The sequence below is a fragment of the Panicum virgatum genome, chromosome 1N, assembly GCF_016808335.1.
Source record: "Panicum virgatum strain AP13 chromosome 1N, P.virgatum_v5, whole genome shotgun sequence".
NCBI classification, from domain to species: domain Eukaryota; kingdom Viridiplantae; phylum Streptophyta; class Magnoliopsida; order Poales; family Poaceae; genus Panicum; species Panicum virgatum.
This window is the reverse complement of record NC_053145.1, coordinates 1,037,968-1,043,967: the sequence shown is the minus strand read 5'-3', so window position 1 is coordinate 1,043,967 and position 6,000 is coordinate 1,037,968. Positions and strand designations below refer to the sequence as shown.

Below are 6,000 nucleotides of genomic sequence, written 5' to 3'. Positions count from 1 at the left end.
AGGCGGGAACGGCATCTAGGGCCACGGCGTGGAGGCGGGAATCTTCCCGCGCGTGAGGTTTTGGCGGTTTTCTCAAAACCGGCCACCTACCCGGGTTTCGCGGACCCTTCAAAACCGCGGACTGGATCTTCATCAAGACGGCGGCATCGCGGAGAAGACTTCGTTTCGAAGAAAGAACCTCGGCCGTCGGATGAGATCATGTACAGGGGGTGCTGCAGGCCAACCGGTCCCTGGCACCGGTCTGACCGGTATAACACACCGGTCTGACCGGTCCAGCGCACCGGTCTGACCGGTCCCACGGGTATAAATACCCCTTCACTTGTGTTAGGTTGAGGGCGGCTTTTGTAATCTGTTCGTGGACTCTCTGTTTCCCCAGGCCGCCGCCCCTGTGTTCCTCTTCCTCAGTTCATCTCTTTAGGGTAGATTTGAATGTTGTTTGTGTGAGAACTCTTGTGGATTTGATTGGGAAAGGAGGCCCTAACCTCCTCGTGCCCTCTGGGCGATTTGAATCAATCCATCTCCTCGTTTTGTGCCTTGTTTGATGAAATTTCGATTTCGTTTTTGGTGCACTTGATTGCGAGGAGTCCATGAGTTCTTTGCTGTGATTCCCGTGCTCCCAACTCTAACCTAAACCCTCTGGAATCACTGGCGTGTTTGAATTCGAGTTCTTGAGTATTTGAGAAAACCCCAATCCCTTTTGATCTCTCCCATAATTCTCACGATTCGGTGATCTTTAGGACGAGATCTTTTGGGGATATGTTCACGGGGTAGGGGCGAAGCAATCCCCCAAGTTTCATCGGATTTCGTGGTCGTTTGCTCGTTATTCACCGTTTGAATCAAATTTCTCGGGGGTTTTCTGGGTGCTACAGGTCAGACCGGTAGGCACGACCGGTCAGACCGGTCCAGCGCACCGGTCAGACCGGTCCTGGCAGATCAGTTCTGCAGTTTTCCCGATTCGCTTCCGTTTCGCTTCGTGGTTTCGCTCGTTCGTTCGTTGCCTCTTGTGTTGGGTTAGCTTTTCAATAGCTACTCCAAACTTTGGCCAGAACGCTTGAGGGCTTGGGCGATTTTGGGACATAGGCCGACGATTCGAATTTCGAAGAAATTTTGATCGGCTCCCATTCACCTCCCTCTGGTCGCCGGCTTCGGTCCCACATATAGGAACATTCAGAGATCATGGGCACCAACGGCATGCCGGCGCCTACGCTTACTGTACGCCTCAGACGTGCTCCGGCGTGTTGTTTGGCGGCGTGGCGGCGGCGGTGGCCTCGATCACGTTGCGCCTTCCGCGCTCGGAGCGGCTGTTCTCGGCGAACTTGAGGCTGGCGCTGTGGAGGCCCTTGCTCTTCTCCTCCTCGGTCCACTCCGATCCATGTCCGGTAGTTGGTGACCGCGTACCACATCACCTTGGAGAACTTGTCCTTGTTGACGTCACCCTTCTTCTGCAGCGTCCTGAGGTTGCCGTCGGGGAGGTCCTGCCCGAGGGTGAGCACCAGGATGCCCATCAGGATGTGCAGCGATCCCGGCACGAAGTAGGCGAGACGCCACGCCGTGAAGGGCGTGGCGCCGCACTTGCGGATGACGTCGTAGACGAGCGGCATGATGAGCTGCGTGGCGCCGCCGCCCATGTTGCCCCAGCCGGCGGCCATCCCGTTGACGGTGCCGATGATCTTGCTGTTGAACATGGTGCTCATCCAGTACTGGCACGACACGAACGTCGCCCGCGGCACTGTCGATGAGCGACATGCAGAACACGGTGGGCGCGGCGAGCATGATAAGGAACGCGCAGCCGTAGCGCGGGCCGAGGAGGTCGCAGATGGCGCCCATGGTGAGACGGGAGAAGATGGACCCGGACACGGAGGCGACGCCGGCGTTGCCGATGCCGTCCTTGGTGAGGTTGAGGTTGTCGCGGATGATGGGAACCAGCGGCGCCGCGGCGAAGGTGGAGACGAAGCAGGTGAAGAAGGAGATCCACGAGAGGTGGAAGGTCCGCATGTGCGGGTTGGCGAAGGAGAAGAGCCGGATGGTCTTGGCCTTGTGCTCAGAGTCCACCGGCAGGTCGAACTTGCTCGTGATCGCGGTATCCTCCGTCGAGAAGGCGAACGTCGGCTCGCGCCCCGTCATGCCGTGCAGCGAGCTCCCCGGCGCGCCGATCGACGAGTCCACCATAGGTAGCTAGCTAGCTGCTCTCGATCGGTAGCTGCTGAAGCTAATCGATCACTGGGAAGGGTAGGGTCCTTGGGATGCTTCGCCCTGCACTGGGTTGATCGGTATTTATAGCTCGTGGTGGAGTTGACATTTTGCAAATAAAACTGGGATTAGCAGTCAGTGTCTGCTGGTATGTACGGCAAGCGTACGAGTTGGGCTCGCCTGACAGTGAGGGCTGAACCGGTGCTTGGCCTTTGGGGCCATGGATAAGTACGGTCGACTATAGGCTGATGAGACGACAGGATCGATCGATAACCTTGTCAAGCTGTCATCATTAGTATATTTATTTATTATGTAAATGGTGGAACAGAAACAGCAAGAGCCAGAGAGATGAGCTGCGCGACTGCGAGGCTGCAGCTGAGCTGGAGCGTTGAAACTGCGCTGGAGAGAAAAGAGAGGAGTGCTGCAAGATGAGAGGTTAGAATACTAGCTCATAGATCACATTAAAGTCAGAGGCTTAGAGCTTTAATTTGTTGGAGGAGAAGCGTACCTGCGCGCCGCATCTCCATCTCCAGAGACGGACGCTGCAGCTTGGGGGGAGTGAGAGGGCGTCCTCTTCTCCTTGACTTCCCATGCATGGCCATGGAATCCTCCAAGGATCAGGACAACAAGCCGGCCGGGGTCACCGCCTGCTCGGGGTCGGCAACGCAAATCCGGCAAGGTCGTCGTCTTGGTCATTCGTAGCTGTGCGCCTGTGCCTCGCTCGCTTCTACAGATAGTAGTGTTCAGTCTTTAATGTTCTGTTCATCGCTACACCAGAAAGATCGAGCTTTACTGCATGCTCGTCGTCCTCATCTCGTCCTGCTGCCGTACATTGTAACAGATCAGCCCATTGGCCCAGTGGGCCAAAAATGAATAGTGCTGGGCCGATGTTACTGTAGCAGACGAGGGTACTATAGCTCGGGCACTGTAGCTGGATTGGGCCGGACCCAATCTCGGTACTGTAGCTCGGGTACTGTAGCACGTCTGGTACTGTATCGACGGGGTACTGTTCATCGCGGAACACTGTAGCTCGGAACGATGATCCCATACTGAAAGTTGAGAACGAAACAGACCAGCTTAAATAGCCGGTCGCGGGAAGCTAATTAATTCCGGATCGATCTTTTTTGCGCGAAGCGAGGACGAAAGCGCAAGAGGATTAATTAGTAGGTGTGGTTTACTCAACTTGAAGAGTAGATCTTAGCCGTTATCCCGGGCCGGGTCGTTACATACATGAAATTCAGCAGCTGGTTGTTTCAGACTTTCAGTGGATGCACGCAAGTTGAGAACTTGGTCAGATCCATCAGTGTAGTGCAGCATCAGCTTGTTATTGGGAATTTTCAGAATATAGACGATAATAGTCTATATGTGTTAGCCTACAAAAAACATCTTTTGCCGGTATCGAACGGCCACAATTACAGCAGCATGGTGCAAAGAAGAATTGGAGACGACGACAATAATGCTTGAATGCAATCCATCGGTCTGCTGGGTGTCGATCAGACTTTGGAATCAATATCTGCAAACGACGACACACGTATGCCGACCCTGACAGGCGACGACAATGCATCTAGCTTAGCGAGCTAGCTCCTGCTGGATCAGCTAGCTACAACCAACCGTGTGAGTGTGACCTGACGGCATGGGATGAACAAGCTAGCTACACGCTGCCTACTCATCGAGCACAGGGCCGGGAATGGAAGGGGACAACAAATGCGAAATAAAATGACCTCTTATGCAATAGGATTAATTGAATTGGTATTCCAATATATATATTCACTTTGTCCAAAATTATTAGTAGTTTTGATTTTTCTATATTCATAGCCTTTGTTATGCATCTACATATTTAACCAAAACGACTAATAAATTAAGATGGAGGAAGTATATAGGTAATTAGTTGTTGAGACACAACAAAAAAGAAAATAGCTTTTAGGAGAAACAGAGATAATTAAAGTGAGGAATGAGAGTACTCTATTCTGCCTGTGATGAGTGAATTGTCAACCGTGCGGTGTGATCGTCGCTTGGTCTTTGGATTGCAGGTACACGGGCGTCAAGTGTCGACGGAGAGCTGCCGTGGAGGTGCTGTGGCCGATGGACCATGCGGTGGACGGCGGTGAAGGGCAGCCAGGACCGGAGCTCAGGCCGGGCGGCAGCTGTGGCGTCCATTCCTGGATCGAGGGCGCAAGCGGCGACGGAAGGCGAGTTTCTTAGTTTGCGCCACAAAACCAATGAGGCAGACGGCGGTTGAAGACGCCAAGTCGTGGAGGCACGGGCGTCGGTCTCGGGACTGACGGAGGCGACGGGCGTCGACGGCGTCTAGGGCCTCGCTGCGGGCGAGGAGGTAACGGGCGTCGGGCGGCGTCTAGGGCCGTCAGAAGGCCGAGGCGGGAACGGCGTCTAGGGCCACGGCGTGGAGGCGGGAATCTTCCCGCGCGTGGAGTTTTGGCGGTTTTCTCAAAACCGGCCATCTACCCGGGTTTCGCGGACCCTCCAAAACCGCGGACTGGTACTTCGTCGACGTGGCGGCATCGCATCAAAGACTTCGAGTCGAAGAAAGAAGCTCCGCCGTCGATCGAGTCTGTACAGCAGGCTGCTACAGACCCGACCGGTCTGACCGGTCTGGCCGCAGCAGCCAGGTATAAAAGCCCCCCCTTCTCCAGGTGGAGGGCTTTGAGTCTCTTGAGTCCTTTTCGGTTTTTCCTTCCCCCTTCCCCCTGCTCAGGTTAGGGCCAAGGTCTTCAACGCAAAGGGAGTTTAGATTATAGCTATTCTCTTCAATCTAGTGGGTGGATGATGGGCGGATGGCTCTAGCTGTTGTATAGGTGAATTCCTCTGAGAATTAATGGATGAAATTTATTTGAGATTCACTTGTGTGTGCTGAGCATCTCGTCCTCCCCTTCTCTCTCTTGCGTTTTGGGTTCAATTCTCCTCTTTTGGTGTGTTTCTTGTTTGGAGGAGACCAACCCTTGATTTCGTGGTTTGATGAACTCTTTGGAACGATTCCTATTCATATAGCCTAGTGCTAAACCCCCTGGAATCATGGGTTCTCACGAATTGGCGATTTTGTGTTCTTGAGAAAACCCCAATCCTCTTTGATCTTTCCTCGATTTCTCTCGATCCGTAAATCTTTTGGGTGAGATCTTTTGGGGATATGTTCACGGGGTAGTTACGAAGCTTTCCTCCAAGTTTGGTTGGATTTGGACTTCGTTTGCTCGAGATTCATGGTTTGAAGGTTTGTTTGCGGGTTTTCTGGACGACACCGATCAGACCGGTGGGTGAGACCGGTCAGACCGGTCTGCTAGTTTTTGAACAGCCGCGACCAGTCAGACCGGTCCAGTACACCGGTCAGACCGGTCCTGGCAGATCAGCTCTGCGGTTTCTCTCGATTCGCTTTCGATTTGCTTCGTGGTTACGCTCGCACGTTCGAGGCCTTTTGTGTTGGTTTAGCTTTTCAATAGCTACTCCAAACTTTGGTCGGAACGCTTGAGGGCTTGGGTGATTTTGGGACATAGGCCGACGATTCGAATTTCGAAGAAATTTTGATCGGCTCCCATTTACCCCCCCCCTCTGGTCGCCGGTTTCGGTCCCTCAATTGGTATCAGAGCTTGGTTGAGGTTTTCAATACCTTAACCGGTTCGAAAACCACTCGGCGACCATGGCGAGTCTTAGTAAGATCCCGGTGTTTTCCGATGAGGATTATGCCTACTGGAAGGTTCGCATGAGAGCCTTCCTGCAGAGCATGGGAGCCGATGTCTGGGAGATTACCACGAACCAGCTTTACGAGGTGCTTGCTGTTCGGACCACACCTCTCCAGGTGAC

General features: G+C 53.6%; 1 pseudogene; it reads right to left on the bottom strand.

Annotated features, from left to right (window-relative positions):
- Nucleotides 1-1,094: 1,094 nt before the first annotated feature.
- On the bottom strand, nucleotides 1,095-2,228 carry LOC120654404 (annotated as a pseudogene).
- Nucleotides 2,229-6,000: the final 3,772 nt, after the last annotated feature.